This window comes from Protopterus annectens, chromosome 16.part0, assembly GCF_019279795.1.
Source record: "Protopterus annectens isolate FY-2018-M chromosome 16.part0, PAN1.0, whole genome shotgun sequence".
Lineage (NCBI taxonomy): Eukaryota > Metazoa > Chordata > Ceratodontiformes > Protopteridae > Protopterus > Protopterus annectens.
In genome coordinates, this window is record NC_056750.1 from 100,850,151 (window position 1) to 100,872,947 (window position 22,797).

The 22,797-nt window shown below is 42.0% G+C and overlaps 1 protein-coding gene across 1 annotated transcript in view; it reads left to right on the forward strand.

Moving 5' to 3' along the window:
* Window positions 1–3,690: 3,690 nt before the first annotated feature.
* LOC122790997 (N-acetyllactosaminide alpha-1,3-galactosyltransferase-like) overlaps window positions 3,691–22,797 on the forward strand; it is a 311,933-nt gene continuing 292,826 nt past the window's right edge. The window contains exon 1 of the mRNA XM_044058738.1: window positions 3,691–3,964. The gene's annotated coding sequence lies outside the window, so the exon portion shown is untranslated. The remainder of the gene's footprint in view (window positions 3,965–22,797) is intronic.

Consider the following 22,797-nt stretch of genomic DNA (forward strand, 5'->3'; position numbering starts at 1 on the left):
GACCTTCCAAAAGGGAAATGGGAAAAAGGGAAAATTTTGTCTTTGGGGTACTAAAAGGGGAAAAATTGCAAAAAGAATTCCATTCGGGAAATTTTTTGGGGTTTCTCTTCGGGCCTGACCTAAAAGAAAATGCATCACTTTTCCAAAAATACACGATCCCCCTTTTTCAAACCAGGATTCCTAAGGGGGTCAAAATGAAAACCCCTAAAAAACCACCAACCAGTTTGGGAAATTTGTGCAAAAAGGTTGCCTTTTATTTAACCAGACAACACAGACCTAAACCCCTAAAACGTTTCCTACGGGCAAAATTAAAGGGGGTTTCGAACTAAGGTTAAGGCATACAACCCCCAACTTCCCCCAAAAAGATGTAAGGAAATTCATTTATCCCTAAGGGGAAGAGTGTCAAAAGGGAATCCACCTCCATTTTTTCCCCACCCCAAAAAACAGGGGGAAAATCTCATCCGGTTTACATGCACAGCTATTCAGCAAAAAAAACAGTGACCACTTTTTTTACCTTGCCAGGGGGGAAGGAAAAGATTTAAACCAACCCAAAATGGTAAAAAATTAACTTTGTTTTTTATAAAAACCTTCCACAGAACAAAGCCTCACTAAAAGGGAAACCCCCTCCACGCCTTTTTAAAAGGAGTCAACCAAGGCTTATTGGGCGGTACTTCCCCGGATAATTTCCAAAGAAAAATTTTCCTCTTTTTCCTAGGGGTTTCCATGCTTAAAAGGGATCCAACCAACCAAAACTTTCTTCCCCCCCAGGGAGGTTTTCCCCCTTGATGACTCAGAGCATCCAAAAGGGACAAGAAAGGGCCCTACCATTGTAGTTCCAACGGAAAGAGAAGATTCCCCCCTTTTCCCCCTTGTGGATCCGGGGGTTTTACCCTCCAATGACATCCGGGGTTAGTTTTAAAGACATACAGCTTTTTTTGGTTTTTCCCCACTTTTAAAACATTGGCCCAAAATTTGCCCCAAGAAATCTCGGGGGCAAAAAACCGAGGTCCCCGGCTGTCCCATCCCAAACCAAAATCCCCTAAGTGGCATGGCCCCCCCGTTTGGAATGGCCGCCGGGGGCTCCTGAGGAAAAACCCCCAGTTTTTCTCAATGTAATTTCGCCCTTACTTTTTGGGGGTCAAAACTTCTTTCGGGGTTTTCCCTTTTGGGGGTATATGTGGAATCCATATATTGTTGTTTTAGCCCTCCCAAAGGGGGTTAATTACTTGAACAGGCCCCCCATTTAGTTAAGGAAAATGCCCCCCTGGGGAAGAAATTGGAGGGAAATGGTTAAATAACAGAAAAGGAGAAGGTTTTTTGGTAATGACTTTTTCCCAAAGGGAAAATGAAATCCCAAAAAGGGTTTGGGCCCAAACCAGTTTTTTAAAATGGGATAGGTTGGGACATTTATTATGAGGTACAAACGGGATTCAGTTTTCCCTGAGGTATGAAGTTTCATGGTTTTGTTGGACCGGGCGGAGGGTATATTTTAGAAAGGTACCCATGTTTAGTTTGCCGGGTTTTAGGGGTAAATTGGTGTAAATAGTTGGTAGGCGGGGGTTTCATTAAACCGGGTTGGTAAACCAATTTTTTCCCATTTAAGGAGAATGGTTTTTTTTAAAGGTTGGGTTTGATAATTCCCCAGTTTTGTTTATTGAGTGAGGGTGGAATTTTTGATTTGGGCACCCTAAAAGGATTAAGGGGCAAGGTTGGGCCAGTATCTAAACCCCTGGGGAAACGGGTGAGGCCATTCTGGAAAGGCTGCTATGCTCCCGGGGAAAGTAGGTTTGAATAAAGCTTGATTTGTTGTCTTTTTTTGCTTGACGGGTTTTTCGGGGAAGGGTGGATGTCTCAATAGGGTACACCGTGGGCTAAAAGATAGAGAGCTTTTTTCTCTTTTTGTGTAGGGGTTGGGGTATTAAAATGGAAAATGCAAGCATTTTTGGGGGGGGGGTTTTGGTTTTTTGGGGGATCCTGGTACAGGGCGCATCTTTTTTTATTAAACCTTGATGGGCATCCGGCCCAATTTTGACCTTATGACGGGAGGGGGAAGTTTTTTTGCCTTTTGTTTTGGTTGGTGGACACTGTTTATTGGTAATGTCTCAGGGGCTGGGTATATGTTTGGCTTTTTTGGGGGTCTCTGTTTTTCATTTTTAGGACCCTCTAAAAGTATTTTTTTGACAGGGAAAGTTTTTGTATTTTTGGAGGGTTATGTGTTAAAGGGGGTTGGGCGGGTGTTACTTTTTTCTTTCCAAATATTTTGGCTGGGGGTGTTGGCTTAATTTGAATGTGATTTTAAGTTGTTTGGGGGAAAAGGGGTGGGTTGTTGGACAGGGAAAGTGGCAAATGCCTCAGGTGCCCGTTGGGGGAAAAAAACCCGAGCTGTTTTTGCAGTATTGAGCCTTCAAATATGGTTTTACGGGAAAAAATGTGGTGTTGTTGAAGGAATGAAAATTGGGGCCTTCCCCCTTTTGGTGTTTTTTCAGTTTCTGAAGTTGGGCATGCGTATTACTAAAAAAAAGTTTAGTTGAAGAAGAGGGGTTGGGGTACTAAATGCTGGCTCGGGTTTTTGGGGAAAAACCCGTTTTTTCCCCCTTAGAAAAAAAAAAATTTAGCCCAACCCCCAAAAAGGAACCCCAACAGGATGCCACAGTTTGCCCCAAATGTCAGGGCTTGGCATTTTTTGGAACCCAAATAGAACCGAAATAGGTAATTAAGCAAAATTCCCCCAAAGAAAACATCAGGAATAATACTTTTATTACCGGTCAGAATATGAAGATTTCAAGTGCCCCTAAAAAGCGTTTTAAGCCGGTTCACTCTTGGAAAAATTCTTCCTTCTCCCGGAGAAAACAAAGCATTCCCAAGAAAACCAAGGGGCGTGGGGGCTTTTAAAATTTTTTTTTTAAAAATTTTAAAATTTTTTAATTTTTAAAAAAAAAAGGAAAAGTAAGAATATTAAAAAAATAGTTTTAAAGAAACTGCCATTGATGATTAGCAAATTTAGCTGCCTTAAGGTTTTAAAATTTGGGTTTTGTTTCACAGCCCAAAAAAATTTGGAACCCAAAAAAACTTCTCTGAAACACTTTCCCCCAAATAATACGGCAATGTGGGCCCTTTCCAAAATGTATTTTTATAAATATAATAAAATAAAATTATAATTTGAAGGAAAAGAAGAAATTTATTTATAAATGAATAAAACAGCGGGATTTTATAGAAAAGGGAAGGGGGGGAATTTTTTTTAATAAGCAAAAAATGAGAACCAACAATGTTATTTTTTTTTAAAAAAATAGGTGTTCTTTTTCAGCTTGGCCCCTATTTAAAAAAATTTTATGAGACTGAAATGCTGTCTGTATTACAGTAGCTCCTCATGAAAAACATTATCATGTGACGAAGTAAGCCAAATAGCACATCACTATTTAATTATTTAGAAGTCATCAAAAATGTTAAAAGATATGAAAATAAATTATTCAAATGGAGCTACGGTAAAACAGGGATTGAATCATAGCAGCAAATTCATTCTGTCTTTGATTTAACAGCAAATCAAAGTGCTCATATTGTTCCAGGCCACAAGTAATGCATGTGGCTTATGTAATATGATATATTTTAATTCAGTTTAAAATATTGTATTAATGGTATTAGCTTAAAATGATGAACTAATCCATATCTCTTGTTTGTAAATTGTTTTTACAGAGTTTGACCAGATATGGTTATAGCTACAAGTGTGCCTTCTGCAAGTATGTCTCAGAGTTGAAGTCGAGAGCGAATAGTTCACCTAGAACATTGCTGACCTCAAAGTTGGTGGGTTTGAGATTGTTTAGAAACCGGTATTCAGACAAGGGCATTTCGCTGATCTTGGACTTGTATGTAACACCAAGAAATAAAAAACTGTATAAGCACCAGCAAGGCTGAAAAAAAGAGAGGGAATGTGATGACTCTGCCATGACATTAACTGGTCTGCTTAAAGGTAAAATCCTAAGACAGTTTATTTATTTTTTTACATACATATTAAAATGCTTGGACTATTTGATTCTGTAAGTAAGTGTAAAATGATAGCTAGCACTACTCTATTCAAGCACTATATTTTTGTCTTGAATTAGAATTTGAACATTTTATATCTTTTATCATCAAAAATGTTTCAAAATTGTCATATGCTCTATAACATATGTGGTTTCTCAATTTTAGGAAAGCTTACCTGTTTTCTGCTTATAAAACAGCACATTTAAACAAAATAATTGAATAAGCAAGTAAGTAAATGCACATATTAAAAAAAGCTCCACTAAAAAGGGCAAAGCAGTTACAGTTACATTACATTACAGGAGTTCCGCCATTACAGGAAAATATGATAAAAATGAATCTGCTTATTCGCTCTACAGCACATACTTTATCCTACACAGCACTATAGAGGAACTTGCACTGATTGTGGCAAGTAGCAGTAAGAAGGTAATCATTACTGGTTAGGACCCCAGTCCATTGCAGGGCAAGCACACTCACCATCACTCCCACCCCCATAAGCATACACGTGGGCAGTTTAGAGGCTTGATAGTTAATGTAATAGCCTGACTATGGGGTGTGGAAGTAAACTGAAACATCCAATGAAAACCCACATGGACACATTGAAAGTACATATGTAGAAAGCACCTTAGCTTGGAACCAAACAGTGAATGAAGATCTCTGAAGCAGCAGTGGTAATTACTACACCAATGGACTGCCCATGATTAAACCATTGTGGTTAGAAACTAAAACTGTCTTTTGGCTTTTCCCGGTTAGGGGTCGCCACAGCAGAACTCCGGTCCGCTAATGATTGGCAGTGAATTTTTATGGTGTTGAGTTGCTAGCCCGGTGCCCAGCCTTCAAAGAAGGCACACACACGCTCGCACCTATGCATATTTTTAAATTCACTCGACTGCGGGAAGAACATGCAGACTCTACACAGAAGGCACTCCAGCTGAGAATCAAACTGGAAAACCTCTTGCTGTGAGGCAACAACACTAAGCACTGCACCACCGCAGGATCAACTATGAAAAGGTACCCAATTGAGTGATATATTGACTACATTTGTCCTTTTCTGTATGAGGTAAATAAATGTAGGAAAGAGTAGTCCTAGAGTTTTCTCCTCTGTTTTCTACTTATTCAATGATACATATTCATTTTTTGAGTTGCTGTTTCTGTAAATGTGCCTTTTGAAAACCTAATATTGGTTATAACTACCAGTGCCTGGAGACAGAACTTTAGCTATCCCCTGATGTGGATTCTTTATCTGTCATGTACTTTGGGATCTTGCTGAGAAAGGACAGATATTTGCAAGATGTCCTTTATTGTATAGTTTCTGTGATGTGCTGTACAGTCATTCCCCTCACGTTTGGCTCAAATAGTGAAAACTTCACAGTGAGTTCACCTAAGCCCAGACCGATCATTAGGATTATAGGATAAGTGCATTTGTTCCTCTTAGAAAAGCAGAACGTTTCAGAAGAAAAAGCTCTGAGCCTCATAGTCACTTGGATAACGTGTTTACCTTAACTCCACCATTACTGGTGTGAAAACATGTCAGAGTATTTAACCAGAAAAATTACCAGCTCCCAGATTAATAGTCTTTGCTTACAGAAATGATTATTACACTTGCATAGATGTTAAGATAGTGGTCATAGGTTGGTACTAGGCCATCAGCCCTAGGGCCTATACAAGCCTAGCCATAACAATTCTCTGGTTATTTCTTCCTACACTATTTACTTCCCTGGACCCCTGTCTAGCAGGGTGTCTGACATGATCCCCCGGGTGAATTTCCTTTCTCCCATCCAATCGTCAAGGTTCCTTTTGAAGAGGGCCAAAGAGGTGCTCTGCTTGACATGTATGGGCAGTCTGTTCCAGAGTCTGGGGAGTCTCTGGGTCAGGAACCTATCCCTCCCGCATGTTTTGTTTATTGTGATGACTAGGTTTAGATCCCTGGAGCGTGTGGCTCTGAGGGATTGGGATTTATTTAAGTGTAGCATGCCCAACAGCTCTGGGTTTGACATGGCCTTATATGTTAAGCAGAGATCACCTCTGAGTAGACAATATGCGACAGAGTATAGCTGGAATTTTTAAAGGCAGTCAGCATAGGGCATCTGCTTTTAGTGAGGTATTTCTGCGGCAGTTCCAGTTGTTGCAGATGTCTTGAGAGGTACATACCAAACGGGGCATTGTATTCTATAATGGGACTAATGAGGAATGAGTACAGTAGGACAATGACCTCCTTTTTTCTGGATGAAATGCCCTTAGTGATGAGGTGTGCCACATAGAAGGATTTTCCTGATTGATGTGGCGATGTGGTTATTGAAGGTGAGACCACTGTCCACCTGTATCCCTAAGTCTCTTATCACACTTTCAGTGTTTAGTGTAGTGCCACTATGTGGTAATTCATGGGTACATGTTTTTTTCCCAAAGGGGATAACTATACATTTCTTGGCATTGAGCTTGAGCCCATGGCTCTGGCACCAAGCATCTGTTTCTGTAAGGCCCTTTTGTAGAGTATCCACATCATTTGGGGATTCAATAATGGCTCCCAGTTTGCAGTCATCTGTGAACTTTGTTAGCCAGAGTCCCTTAGTGTTGTCCTGTACTTCAGAGAAGTAGATGCCAAACAAGAGAGGTTTCAGGACTAAACCCTGAGGTACTCCACTTGTCTGGAGGTGGATTTGGAGTCAGCTACTTTTACAGTGTGGGTTCTAAGCCAGTTGGCAACCCATCGAGTGACGTACGGATTAATGCCCAGCTTAGTAAGTCTATCTATGATTCCAGAGTAGGGGATGGTGTCAAAAGCCTTGGTGAGGTCCAGATAGGCTGTGTGGACCACCTTACCCTTGTTCATGGGTCTGGAGACCTGATTCAAAGAAGTCAATCAGGTTCAGGAGACAAGATCGGCCCTTCACGAACCCAAACTGGGTGGGGTCCAGTGTTTGAAGGTTGCCAATGTCTTTGTTTATAAATTCCATGATAATATGTTCCATGGCCTTGCAGGTCAGGATCGTCAGACTGATGGGGGCGGTAGTTCCTGGGATCCAACATCGATCCCCCCTTGTGAAGAGGGATAACTATAGCTGTGCGCCACTCAGTGGGCATGAAGCCTGAGGTGAGGCTATGATTAAACATGACACTTAGGTGAGGTTGCCAGTTCATTTTGTAGTTCATGTAGTACACAGCCCGGGATGCCATCTGGTCCCATGGATGCTGTATTCTTAGCTTTGGAGATTGCGTTTTTTACCTGTGTGGCCATTATTACTGGAATTTGGCAATCTTCCGGTATTGAGATGGGCTGTTTAGGGGGTGCAAGGGGGTGAAGTTGGCACTGAATTCATCTGCCAGGATATTGGCAATATCCTTGGGATCAGTATATTTAATGCCATTCTGTTATAGCTCAGAGCAGATCTGAGCATTGCCATTTAGATTCTTGACATAGTTATAGAGTGCCTTGTGGTTGTCTTTGGAATCTTTGGCAATTTTATTTTCATAACTATGAGGGATCTCAGCTTCTTACTGAGGCTGGTAAGGGAGTTTTTTGCATCCTGGGATTTTCCTCTTTTCTGCAACAGTTTCTTCCTTTTGTTGCAAAGTTTGTTTATGGCAGGAGACCACCAGATTTGCTTCCTTTTTTTGGAGGAGAGCATCTTGGTTCTATTTGTGATGGCATGATTCTTGCATGAGTGGATGTGCTCATACAGTGCCTTAGTGTAGGATTCAGCAGTTGAACTTTCAGTTCCCGTCTGCATGGGTGTCGTGAAATTTGTCACTTCTGACTTGAGTAGAATGAAGTTGGCTTTGGAGAAGTTTTTATGGAGGTTTCCTTACTGGGGGGCGGGGGTGGGATGTGGATGTTAAGGGTGATTAGCTTATGGTCAGACCTGACCAACGAGGGGGTGACCATAGGTGTGGAGCATCGATTTCCCATGTTGGTAATGACCAGGTCTAGGATATTGGAGCCCCTGGTGGGACTGTGGATTAGTTGATCCAGGGCATTGGAATTTATGAATTCCAAGAACCATTGGGCAAAGGTGTTTGTACATGAGTAGTTTTCCCAGTTAATGGCAAGGTAGTTGAAATAACCCAGTATTAGGGTGTTTGGTTGTGTCTTAATATTTTCCAGTATGTTTAGAAAGGTGCAGTGAGAATCTTGGGGCATGGTGGAGGATCTGTAGCAAGCTACAATTTGGATTGCAGTCTTACCTAATGTTAGTTGCAACTGGAGAATTTCAGACGCATTGTGTTGGGCAACTAACCTGCTGGTGTGAATATGGACACTCCTCCACCTTTAGTGTTACGGTCCTGGTTTGGTGGTCGAAAAGTGTGGTAAGAGTTGTAGCCTGGTATTGCAGGAGTGCTCTTTGGAGCTTGAACCAGGTCTCAGTTACTGCACAGATATCGATGTTCTCCATTTTTAGGAGAGCCTCGAGAGAGTGCATTTTGAGGTTTAGACTTCCAGCATTGAGTAGCATAACCTTCAGAATTTGCATGCTTGTGTCTGTTACGGTGGTGGTTTTGTCCTTTGAACTTTGCCTAAAAAAGGCACTATAGGGGTGGCAAAAGCCTTAGCCAGTAACCTGAATCCCAATGGTGACAGGTGCAGACCATCTCTGGCAAAGCATAGTGGTCTGTCGATCATGTTGTCCCAGGCAGATACTGGATCCCCTTTGAATGACACCAGCAGCTTAAGCCAATTGTTGAAGTCAATCATTTTGTCCTTATATTGTGGTATAATTCTGGGCGAAGGCAGGATGCTACTCAGGGCTAGGGTCATACCTGCCTGGGCCACATGATCCGAGAGCTCTTCTATGTCTCTTTTCATGTAGTCCAGGGAGGTACGTCTCACGTCATTCACTCCAACATGGACAATGACATAGTCATATTTGTATTTCCTGTGGAGTGACTTGAGTGTATGCGTTATATGGCAGATCCTGGCACCCGACAGGCAGCTGACTGTAATTTTCTCCTTGTTCAGCCTGGTGAGTGGGACATCAGTGTGCCTGACTATAAAGTCATGTATGACTAAAGTGTTAGGTACACTGTCTTGCCTTAGGGGTTGTTGCTGGGTGGCACACTGGTGTTGTGAGCTATGTGACACTTTGGTTGTGATTGGTGTTTGCGTTTCAGCTTTGGACGTCCTTGTTGCTTGGGCAGGTTACAGTTAAGGGCCTCTGCATATGTGGATTTAACGTTGCTATGTGTGGGTGTTGGTGGTGTGGGTTTTGAAGGGCTATGTGTTGCTTGAGGTGTAGTGCAGGTGTTAACCTTCTCCTCTTGACTGTCTAGCATAATCTTGGGTGGAGAGAGCTTTGCCTCTAGTTTGGCTATGTAAGTGCATCTCTCACAGGTTGTAGTGTTGGGTAGTAGGAGGAGAGGGTTGTCTGTGTACATGAGGCAATTGCTGCATTGCCCCAGTATGCCCAGATTCACCAGGTGGACAGGAGAAATCACTGGAAGCTGACCCTTGGACATGGCTGGTTTGGTGCATTACTTTTTGTAAGATACAGGAGCTGTTTTCCCTTACCTTAGCAAGGTACTTTGCAATTATAGGCTGTTTAGTGCCTACTATTAATTTCTCCTTACTAATAAGGAGAGTTGAGTGCTTGTATTAGTTTAGGTCTTCCTAGTGCTTTCCAGCAGGTATTAGAGCAAGTGCTAGTCACAGGGATGCTTGAAGGTAAGATGAAAAAATGGTTTATCCTAACACTGCAGTGTGCACAAGAGAAGTTAGATGTGAAAGTAGGTAACTTAAGTTTTACCTGTCTAAAAAGTTAAGTTTTAGTGGTGAGTCACTATTTTTAAAATGGCAAGATAGATTGAAAGGGGGTGGTCACTTTTGTATTCTGGTACTATGGAATACAGTAGGATGGCCAATAAATTTAAATAGTTGAAGGGAAGTGATTTCACAAAATGATAATTTTGTGCTCACTCACACAAGCCAGTGAAAGCAGAGAGGAAATGAGATATATGGTCAAATTAACATAAGAGGCAGGCGGCTAGAAAGACAGTGGTATTTAAGAGCACGACAGTAAGTGGGTGGGAGGGTGAGGAAAAATTTCTGCCTGACTCACAAGAGACAGAGCTGTGGTCTTTTTTGAAGTTTTAATATGCAGTTAAAAGCAGAATACAAGTAAAACACAAGGTAAAAAAAACCAAGTCACAACATTCAAAATATAAAAAGGCAATAAAGTAATACAAAATAAAACAAATAAAAAGCAAACTAACCTTTCCTTCACAGCAAAGTGTAGCAGAGTCTGGATGAGCCTTTCTAGTAAAGCTCTCTGAAACAGAATGATTTACTGTTATCAAGTTGGTGATTTGCGACAAAAGAGTAAATTCAAAGTTCATACAAGATGCTATAATACTGACAGAAAGAAATCCAAGAAAGAACCATATTCCTGAGGATTCACAAAGAACCCCAGAACTCACGGTAAGGGCTGCAGTAAAAAGGCCCCGTTTCTGGAATGTGCAGAGTCGTGATTCAGGCTCATTAACCGCAATGAGGAAATACCTCATTATCAACTAATCTGCATGTCTCTGAGTGGACATTAACTACTGTAAGTGAAGATAAGGATTTTCCTGCTATAGTTACCAGTGGTGGCCCATGCAGCTTGTTAGCACAGGAGGCCCCTATTCACCCGCCCCCTTACACACAGAGCCAACTCAAACCTGTCTGTGTTGTCGTCAGAATGTCCTTTTTTTCTTTCCTCGTAAATCATAGAGGATTACAGTCATTCATTAATGACAGACATTAGAGTTTCATACTTCAGTCTGTAATGCCAGACATTAGAGTTTCATACTTCTTATCCTTCAGAAAATGAAGGCTAGTGCAAAAGCTCTTATTTTAGAAACTTTCTAAGAGGAATAATTAAAAATGCATCCCTGTATCTTTGTCTCACTATTATGTTTGGCTTTTTGTACACTTCTTGTGATATGAGGTTGAGAGGTATGCTTTTTGTTCGCTGCCCTTAACCCTTTCAAACTGTTTCATGAATTAAATAATCCCCCAATTCTGCAGTAGATATTAGAAATGCCTTTACTGCACTAACACATGAGTTAGTGCTGGTGTTTCCTGATGCAAAGGTGCTGAGTTTGAAGCTGTTCATCTGCATTTTATATATTTTCATTAAGTCTTAACTTTTTTGCATTATATCCTTGATGTATAGTGGTGGTGTAGAAGTTTAATATCCCCTATATAAGGTGAAAGAGTTCAGGGTTGAAATCTGATTTAGGCTTACTAATCATAATGTCCCTGATGTCACTCCATTTTTTAATTATGTGCCTTTAAGGTATGATAAGTGGAATATCTCTGGTGCTAACTCCCTTTACATGTAGTGTTGTTAAGGCACAATTTTTCAAGAGATACTTCTGTTGTCTAGTGCCCCCCCCCCCAAACCTGTGTGCTTTTGCAGCATTAGCTCAAGAGTTATTCCAGCTGACCACTGGATCCCTGCCCCACTTTTTCTTAATTAATTGCTTTGAAAGCAAGCAATATAGAATATCAGTGGTATGTAGTGATCCCCCAACCCATGCAATACAGAATATCAGTAGTGTCTAGTGATCCCCCAACCCATGCAATATAGAATATCACTAGTGTCTAGTGATCCCCCAACCCATGCAATAGAAAGTATCACTGGTGTCTAGTGATCCCCCACCCCATGCAATAGAGAATATCAGTGGTGTCTAGTGATCCCCCAACCCATGCAATATAGAATATCAGTGTGATGTCTAGTAATCCCCCCACCCATGCAATAGAGAGTATCACTGGTGTCTAGTGATCCCCCAACCCATGCAATATAGAGTATCACTGGTGTCTAGTGATCCCCCAACCCATGCAATATAGAGTATCACTTATCCCCCAACCCATGCAATAGAAAGTATCACTGGTGTCTAGTGATCCCCCACCCCATGCAATACAGAATATCACTGGTGTCTAGTGATCCCCCAATCCATGCAATATAGAGTATCACTGGTGTCTAGTGATCCCCCAACCCATGCAATATAGAATATCAGTGTGATGTCTAGAAATCCCCCCACCTATGCAATAGAAAGTATTACTGGTGTCTAGTGATCCCCCAGCCCATGCAATACAGAATATCACTGGTGTCTAGTGATCCCCCAACCCATGCAATATAGAGTATCACTGGTGTCTAGTGATCCCCCAACCCATGCAATATAGAATATCAGTGTGATGTCTAGAAATCCCCCCACCTATGCAATAGAAAGTATTACTGGTGTCTAGTGATCCCCCAGCCCATGCAATACAGAATATCAGTGGTGTTTAGTGATTCCCCAGCCCATGCAATAGAGAGTATCACTGGTGTCTAGTGATCCCCCAACCCATGCAGTATATGGTATCAGTGGTGTGTAGTAATCCTCCAACCCATGCAATATATAGAGTATCACTGGTGTCTAGTAATCCCCCAACCCATGCAATAGAGAATATCAGTGGTGTCTAGTGATTCTGCAGCTCATACAATATCAGTGGTGTCTGATGATCCCCAACCCATGCAATATAGAGTATCAGTGGTGTCTAGCAATCCCCCATCCCATGCAATATAGAGTATCAGTGGTGTCTAGCAATCCCCCATCCCATGCAATATAGAGTATCAGTGGTGTCTAGCAATCCCCCAACCCATGCAATAGAGTATCAGTGGTGTCTAGTGATCCCCAACCCATGCAATATAGAGTATCAGTGGTGTCTAATCCCCCAGCCCATACAATATACAATATCAGTGGTATCTAGTGATCCCCAACCCATGCAATATAGAGTAGCAGCGATGTCTAGTGATCCCCAACCCATGCAATACAGAATATCAGCAGTGACTAGTGATCCCCCAACCCATGCAATATACTGTCAGTGGTGTCTAGTGATCCCCCAACCCATGTAATATAGAGTATCACTGGTGTCTAGTGATCCCCCAACCCATGCAGTATAGAGTATCAGTGGTGTCTAGTGATCCCCCAGCCCATACAATATACAATATCAGTGGTGTCTGATGATCCCCAACCCATGCAGTATATAGAGTATCACTGGTGTCTAGTGATCCCCCAACCCATGCAGTATAGAGTATCACTGGTGTCTAGTGATCCCCCAACCCATGCAGTATAGAGTATCAGTGGTGTCTAGTGATCCCCCAGCCCATACAATATACAATATCAGTGGTGTCTGATGATCCCCAACCCATGCAGTATAGAGTATCACTGGTGTCTAGTGATCCCACAACCCATGCAGTATAGAGTATCACTGGTGTCTAGTGATCCCCCAACCCATGCAGTATAGAGTATCACTGGTGTCTAGTGATCCCCCAACCCATGCAGTATAGAGTATCAGTGGTGTCTAGTGATCCCACAGCCCATACAATATACAATATCAGTAGTGTCTGATGATCCCCAACCCATGCAGTATAGAGTATCACTGGTGTCTAGTGATCACCCAACCCATGCAGTATAGAGTATCACTGGTGTCTAGTGATCCCCCAACCCATGCAATATAGAATATCAATTGTATCTAGTGATCCCCCAACCCATGTTATGTGTTAGTGCCAGTAAAACACAAGACTGCAATGTAAGACATGGTGTCCAGTGTCCCCACCCCAACCCACGTTATGTGTAAAAGACAATTAAGACATGAGGTTATAGTGTACTCCCTGATAGCTAGTGCCCCCCCCATCTCCTATATGTTGAATCATATCCTTGTCGACTAGTATCCCCCCAACCCAATGCTGCAGGCTTTGCTCATTAGTCTAGGGGTGTGTGGAAGTATGACAGCTCCCTCTCCCTACATGAACATTCATTTCTTTCACATAAGTACACAAACGGACCCTTCCCACTTGTGATATTGGTAATAAACAAGACTCAAGTATCAGAAGTGCGAAGTCTGAAGCACTTAGGAAGGTATGGAAGTATGAGGGAAGAAAAGATAAGCGTAAGGTGAAATCCGAAGTTTCGTGGTTGAGAAACAGATTGGGAGGACTAGAGAGGTAAGGTATTACGTTAGGATTAGGGTCAGGTAAAGAATGAACAGGTTTAGAAAACGAAAGTGAACATTAGTAGAGTGATGGTGATAAGAAAGAAAGGAAGAAACACAAACATATAGATTATAAAAGATGGGGAAGGGGGGAATAATTAGAGGGGGTTAATAAGAGGGTGAGGTAATATTTCATGTGCAGCTAGAATTACAAATAAGATCATAGGAGGTTACTAGGCTAATGTCCCTGGGGCCCTCACAAGCCTAACCAAGAGTTTATCCTCAAAAAGGAACCTCAGTCAGCACCTGTCACCCCCTATCAATGAGGGATACAGGTGGAAGCCCTGTGACAATTTATGGTTTCCCATCCACTCATCAAGGCTGCACTTAAATAGGGTCAGCGAGGTGCTCTGTTTGACATGTATGGGAAGTCTGTTCCAGAGATGGTGCAGCCTCTGGGAGACAAACCTCTCTCTCCAGCAGGTTTTGTTGATGTCTCGTATTAGATTCAGGCCTTTTGAGCAGGTAATATGCGAGGAGTTTGAGTTCTGGATATGGAGCTCCTCTAGTAGGGCAGGGTCTGAGATTGCCTTGTAGGTGAGAGAAAGATCAGCCCTGAGCAATTTGTACGATACTGAACAGAGTGATAGTGATTTGAGACTAACCTCATAGGACAGGTGTTGGAGGCCATGGATTCCCTTTGAGGTATTTCAGTGCCCTTTCCAGTAGTTGCAGATATTTGGAGAGGTACATACCAACCAGGGTGTTATACTCGATTATTGGTCTAATGAAGGAGGAGTACAGAGAGGTAATAACCTACTTTTCTCTGGATGCATTCCTTTTACTTATGAAATGAACCAAGTAATAAATGCAGGGAGTATGCATTAGAAAATATTGTTTTCACTGCTATGTAAAATGTAAATATGACTACTACTTTTGGATAAGTTTATTCCAGAGCTAGGATTTGCTGTTGGAGAAAGTTCTTTTACCATAACAATTACTGCATCTTATGAATTGGAAAGTGCTAGAGTATGAGGAGCTTGGAGAGCCTGCTGGCATGGTTTTATGGATAGTTAATCGCAGCATAAGTCAGGATGCAGCAAACCAAACTATATGTGTAATGGGAACTATGATAGGTCATTTTTGTCAGGAAAAGTGCATATAATTTGCAGTTTTAAGATGTATACAATTGGGTGCTTGATGCAGATTTTTTTGTTCTGTTTTTCTTTCCTTCTTTCAGTCTGACAGCTGTCCCAGCTCCACACAATCTTGCTGGGCCTGCTGGCTCTTCAATCATTCCTGGTACAACACCCATGATTTCTCCAGGGTAAGCATGGAACCTGAGGACATTGTTTGTGTGGGTGGGGGTCATACTCTCAAACATTCATCTGGGTGGGGTCAATTTATAGACTATACTTTGTTCCTCTCCCTCTCTTTCTGTGACCCTTGTCTGAGGGGTAGACATAAAATGGAGACATGTGGCATATTGTCACACCTCTGTGACAGCTCAGTCATGTCTCTGCCCTTTCCCCCTCTTCTGGTTACTCCTCCCAGCATGCCCTCTTCAGCCTCTACCAGAGGTCAACACAGGTGACACCCACCAGTCTCCCCCCCCAAAGGAATGGTAATGCCTGTCCTTCCCTGCTACTCAGTTAGTCACCCGAGCCACTAATCAAAGCCAGGTCAGCTTTATCCCTGTACCTGTGAGACTGGCTTGATGTTTTAGATTTGGTGAAAATTCTTCAGCTTTAATGTAAATTAATTTACATTTTTGGAAGCTTATAGTAGTAATATATGATAGTACTTTTTCAGCAGGTAAGACTTTAGGAATCAACATGTTTGGGATACATGTATTTTTTCACAACCTTTGACGCTGTTACCTGTTGACCATCAGGCTTATCCAGGCCAATTTGGCTATTTGGTTCACATCACCAGTGTGTAGGATGACTGGGAGATGTCATCATTTAGACAACCATTATGGGTAGTGCAGGGTTTTCTGCATAGCTCTGTGCAAACCCTGGATGCTTGGCTTATGCGGCCAAAGAGGGACATGCAGTTTGCTGTCCATGCTGATTGCCTCATAAGTCCAGAAGGTACATTGCCAGCAAACAGCCCCAAACCTTCCTCTCAACCATGAGACATGGTTTCTTCAGTCTCCACCAGAGAAATCCTTGAGCATCTGGTGTCCTCCCCTCTTTGGAGAGTGAAAACAGTCACACCCCTTCACTTCTGTCCCTCACTACCTGGATCCTCCAGTGCAGGGGTCCCTATTCAAGCCCCAGTTGCCTGCATTGTGAGAAGGGCTCCATTCCTCTGTACTAAGGACCCTATTGAGGTGAATATAGTTTTGTTTCCTGGTTAAGTAATGTTTGGCCTAGTATTTTTTTGTTTTGCTAATATTAAGATCAGATTTTTAGTCTTTGTCTAGGAAAATGGCTTGTTTTGTGCTGGAAGCAGCTTGCACATATATAGGTTCATAGGTTCATAGGTAGATACTAGGCTATCTGCCCTAGGGCATTTATAAGCATAGCCAGAGTGTAATTAGCTTCCGCCTCCCTATTAGATTAACCTACTGTGCCTCTGTAAAGTAGGTCACAGAAGGTACTCTTTTAAGATTAGTTTACTGTGCCTCTGTCTAGCAGGGACACAGAAGAGATCCCAGGGGTGAATTTGCGATTTCCCATCCACGCGTCTAGATTTCGCTTGAAGAGGGTCAGCGAGGGGCTATGTCTACCATGAATTGGGATTCTATTCCAGAGTGAGGGGAGCCTCTGGGAAATGAATCTGTCCCTCCAGCATGTCCTATTTATTTTTGTGCTGAGGTTTAAGTCTCTGGAGCATGTAGCTCTAAGGGACTTGGATTTTTTGAGGTGGAGCATGTCCATTAATTCTGGGTTTGACATGGCTTTGTACATCAGGCATAGATAGCCTCTGAGTAGGCGGTAAGCAACTGAGTAGAGCTGGACTTTCTTTGGTCAAGCTGCATAGGACATCTGTTTGTAGCCCATGATCCTGTTGGTGAGGTACTTTTGGGGTCTTTCCAGTTGCTGCAGGTGTTGGGTAAGGTACATCCCAAAAGGGGCATTGTATTCAATTATGGGCCTGATGAGTGACGAGTAGAGGGGCACAATGACCTCTCTTGATCTAGATGCGAACCCTTTCGTGATAAGGTGGGCTATATAGAAGGTCTTTCTAACCACTTTGGCAACGTGATTATCAAAGGAGAGATTACTATCTACGTTGGTCCCCAAATTTCTAATTACTCCTTCTGTACTTAATGGATTACCACCTATGTGGTAATTTGTGGGCACTTTGTTTTTCCCAAAGGGGATGACTATGCACTTTTTAGCATTTAGCTTGAGGCCGTGGCTCTGGCACCAAGCATCCGTCTCTGTGAGACCCTTTTGGAGGATGCTTGTGTCAGCTGGAGATTCAATTATGGCCCCCAGTTTGCAGTCATCTGCGAACTTTGTCAGCCATAATCCCCCCGTGTTAGCCTGAACCTCAGAGAAGTATATACCGAACAAGAGAGGTCCCAGAACTGAGCCCTGTAGGATGCCACTTGTAACTGGTTTGGATTCGGACATGGCACCTGTGATTCTGACCATGTGGGTTCTATCTCTGAGCCAGTTTGCAACCCATCTTGTGATATAGGGTTTGATATTTAAGCTGGTAAGCTTATTTATGATGCCCGAGTGGGGTATTGTGTCGAGGGCTTTTGCGAGGTCCAGGTAGGCTGTGTGGACTACCTTGCCCTCATCTATAGCTTTGGTAACTGTTTCAAAGAAATCATCTAGGTTTAAGAGGCAAGATCTGCCCTTAACAAAGCCGAATTGGGTAGGGTCCAGTGTCTGGAGGCTCCCAATGTCTTTGTTTATGAGTTCCATGATAATACACTCCATACCTTTACAGACCAGACTAGTCAGGCTTATGGAGCGATAGTTTCCGGGGTCCGTTGTGGCACCACCTTTGTGGAGTGGGACCACTGTAGCTGTACGCCATTCTTTGATTACATATCCTGTAGTAAGGCTAAGTTTGAAAAGTGACTTAATGTGAGGGTTCAGTTCTTCTTGGAGCTTGTGTAAGATGCAGCCTGGAGCACCGTCCAGACCCATAGATGCTGTGTTTTTTGCTTTGGAGAGGGCAGCTTCCACCTGTGCATCTGTGATGTCAGGGAGGTTACATTCAGTAGGGATAGGCATTTGCTCCTTTGGGGGGGAAGGGGGGGAGAAGTTTGCGCTGAATCTGTCTGCCAGGATGTTGGCTATGTCTGTAGGTTCAGTATATTTTGTACCGTTATGCAACAATTCGAAGCATATCTGGGAGTTTCCGCCCATGTTCCTGACATAACTAAAGAAGGCCTTGTGATTATCTTTAGTGTCTAGGGCAATTTTTCTTTCGAAACTGGCCTTTGATGATTTTATGAGGGATCGAAGTTTCTTGCTAATACTGATCAGAGATGCCTTCCCTTTTTGGGATTTTGCTCTGTCATGTAGTAGCTTCCTCCTTCTGTTGTATAGCTTATTTATGGCTGGGGTCCACCAGACCGGTCTCCTGTTTTTGAAGGAGTGAGTCTTGGTTTTATTTGGGATAGCATGATCCATGCATTCCTGCAGGTGCTCATAGAATGCATTTTTAAAGGATTCTTCAGATTGGGCTGTATTATCCTCTGGCCCAGGGGCTTTGAAGGATTCCACTTCAGTCTTGAGAAGTGCAAAGTTGGCTTTTGAGAAATTCTTTACAGTGATTTCCTTGGCTGGGGGTGGGGACGGGATATGGATGTCCAGGGAAATTTGTTTATGGTCTGATCTTACCAATGAGGGGTTTACCTCTGGTGTGGAACATAGAGTCCCCATGTTGGTGATGACCAGGTCCAATATGTTGTTCCCTCTTGTGGGAGTGGTGACCAGTTGTTCCATTGTGTTAGAGTTTATAAATTCAAGGAACCGTTGGGCGAGGGTGTTTGGGCTTGAGTAGTTTTCCCAGTCAATGTTTGGGTAGTTGAAGTCACCCAATAACATAGTGTTTGGAGAGACCTTCATATTCCCCAGAGTTCTCAGGAATGCCAAGTGGGGTTCCTGTAATAGGGAGGGTGTTCTGTAGCAGGCTACAAACTGAAAGGCAGTTTTGCCCGCTGTTAGTTGCACATGGATGGTTTCCGATGCTTCGTGCAGTGCCACAAACCTGGAGGTGTAGGTATCTTTGATGAATATAGATACTCCCCCTCCTTTTGTGCTTCGGTCCGAGTTTTGGGGCCGAAACGCATGGTATGAGTTATAGCCTGGTAGTGCTGGGGTGCTCTCAGGAGCCTTGAACCAGGTTTCTGTTACTGCACAGACATCGATTTTCTCCATACTGAGGAGCACATATGATCTGTTACTGGCCTTGGGGACTTAAGTTGTGGTTCTATCATGACATCTTTTACCTCAAAAAAATATTTTCAATTAAAATAACATTTATATAATATTTTTAAATATCATTTTAAACAACTATATGCAATATTTACAATAGCCTGACTTTCAATTAGATCATGACATATTTTGATAAGCTGCATTTAGCAAGGTTCGATGGGATGACGGACTCTCTTCCTCATTTTACACGGAGCTGCTATCTCATGACATTATTATTTTCTTGTTCCTCGTTGTGACGTAACACTACACACGGTTTTCTTTTTGGCATGCAACTGAAGGCAGACTGAACTACCATCTATAGCTTTAGAAATGCACTACCAAAACATAAATGGGTAGAGTTTGCTTGTTTTATTTATGTACAAATGTATGTATCTATTTATTTAGTTAATTTGGTGCAGCGGTAGCATTGTTGCCTCACAGCAAGAGGTTCTCCCATTCGATTCTTGGCTGGAGCGCCTTCTGTGTGGAGTCTGCATGTCCTCCCCGCAGTCGAGTGGCATTTGAAATACATGTGTAGAATGGGCATGTCTTAGTTGAAGTTTGAGTGCTGAGCTGGCACCTCGGCACCCATAAAAAGTCTACTGCCAGTCATTAGCAGACTGGAGTTCCGCTGTGGCGACCCCTAACCGGGAAAAGCCGAACGAAAAACAACACATAAGGACAGTAGTGGACTGATCTGTATAGGACCTGTTTCAACCACAGTCTTTGAAACACAAAATTTAAAGAACATCAAAAAAAGAGGAGAATACGAAGTTCAGAAAATATAATTGTGAATTAGTGAACATAAATGTTTATACTGTTCAATATAATTGTGAATTAGTGAACATAAATGCTTATACTGTTGAATATAAGTGTGAATTAGTAAACATAAATGTTTATACTGTTCAATATAATTGTGAATTAGTGAACATAAATGTTTATACTGTTCTATGCTGTTCAGAGCAGATTGTCTGTAAACCAATAAAACTTGCATGGATAATTGTACAGTGGAGACATGACACTGTTGTGGATTATAAGCTTAAGAAGAAGATATTTGCAATGTGCAATTCGCACAAGGGGAGAGGTGAGCTCACAGGCAGCATTGCTACCATTAGAGTTTTGGCTGTGTTGTAGTAGATTGTTTAAAACAGGAACATATGGCCTGTTTTTGTTAATTTTGTAGCGGTGCTTATCTGACCATTTATCTGCATATTATTTCCAGTAAGTGGACTCCGGGGTCAATGGACTTCATGACTTTCATTAATGTTATGAATAACAGAATTCCCAGTATTGATCCTTATGGAGTGCTGGCAGAGACATTCTTTGGAGTAGAAAGCACTGACCCCCATTTTCCTCCTGGCTGGCTGTCAGATTGCATTGTCACCTTTGACAAGAACCTCTTGCTCCATCTGCTTGCCATATACCATATCATACCCTATTTCCATTCTAATTAATTCGTCCATATCAGAAGCCTCAGTCCCCTCTATCTGGAAAATCTCGTGTCATACCCCTCATAAAGGTGGTAACTCTACTGAGTTATCCAATTATAGACCCTTAGCCATCTTATCACCTCTGGCAAAAATAATGGAAAAATGTAAACATAAACAACTCCTGTACTTTCTAACCCAAAACAACCTACTGGCTAACTCCCAGTATGGCTTCAAGCCATATCATAATACCACCACAGCTCTCCTCACCTTCTCTAATGCAATGAACTATAACAGGAACAAGTTATCTTCAGCCCTTTTCTTAGACCGGTCCAAGGCTTTTGACATGGATAACCACCATCTTCTTATCAACACCCTGGCAACAATATCCCTAGGCAGTCACTCTCTCTGATGGTTTGAATCCTACCTGCACAATAGACAGCAATCCATCTTACGGAAGAACAAACTCTCCAAACTCCTACCCAACACTCTAGGTGTCCCACTGTGGTCTGTCTTGGGACCACTTCTGTTTTCCATTTTTATCAATGACCTCCACACAGTCATCCCTGAAGCCATCTACATTCAATACGCAGACGACTCAATGTTGATCTGCACTGGCACCTTGCAAACAGAGCTGCTATCAGTAACTCAGAGTACGTTTAACCTAGTAGAGAACTGGCTTGCCATTCGCTGTCTGATTCTAAATCCTAATAAAACAAAGCTCCTACTTTTTACCGCCACTCAAAAATCCACGGCGTTATCTCTCTCCATTAAGGCAAATAATGGTACCATAATCTCTCCATATGCCCATACAAAACTGCTAGGAGTTATTACAGACAACAATCTTAAGTTTGATGTGCACGTCAACAAAACAGTCAAAACCATTAACAGAAAACTGGGCTCACTATATAGGTTAAAGCCATTCCTTAACTCCTATGCTAGGACTTCCATTTCCCGCTCCCATCTATTCTCTACACTCTACTGTGCTTCCCCTCTACTTGCCAGCCTAAATAAAACTGATCTTAACAAACTCTCAAGCTGCTATAATAACACAGCTAAATTTGCAACTGGTCTACCCTATAGAACTCATCATTGTAAAAATCTAAATTATTTCGGACGGCTAGAGCTACCCAGGCAGATTCAGTATAATCAACTCATTATGGCTCTCAAAGCACTTAAACAACCAGAAAATACACCTGCCTTGAAAAACATCATCTATCCCCACTCCAACTCCAGATCACTCTGGTCATCTAATAGATTATTAGTGCAAACCAACAAATCAGCTGGTGACTCCCTGTACGCCAACTCTGCTGGCAAAATTTGGAATTCCCTTCCTGCTAACATTACCATAGATACCACCCTATCTCAATTTAAAAAAATTTCTCAAGGAGTATTTCAAGTCTGAATGGATATGTCCCTGCTCCAAGCCTGACTAAATCTTTATGCATACTGGTGCACTAATACTATGTCTGTAAGTAGTACGCAAGTATCTTTGTTAAGCCAGTTTAGAAGATTGTTAGACTGTACAAATTTAACTGGAATATAAAATGTGTTATGTTTATATACATTTAATTGGACTGTAAAATGTGTTATATTTGTATAATGTTATGATGACTCCTGTTCTACATGTACATTGTAATGATTGTATATGTAACCACCTTTGGAGCTTTTCTCCCCGGGCCTCCGCTGAAAATGGACATGTATTTAGTCGGACTATCCCGGTCAACAAATGTAAAATAAATAAATAGTAAAGAAGCACAGATATGACGTGCCAAATTTTCATGAAATGTGGTAGTGTAGCAGTTAAACACATACATAAAGATGTATTTATTATTTATTTATTTTTATTTGCAATTTGATTACCGGGGAAGTCCACTGGGCTGAACTGACCTATTTTCAGTGGTGGCCCAGGGAGAAAAGCTCCAAGATGCAGTATACAATTTAGATACAAATGATAGTTACTATTTAAAGATCTCATGTAGAATAGTTACTCATAAATGCATTCAATATCATGCAT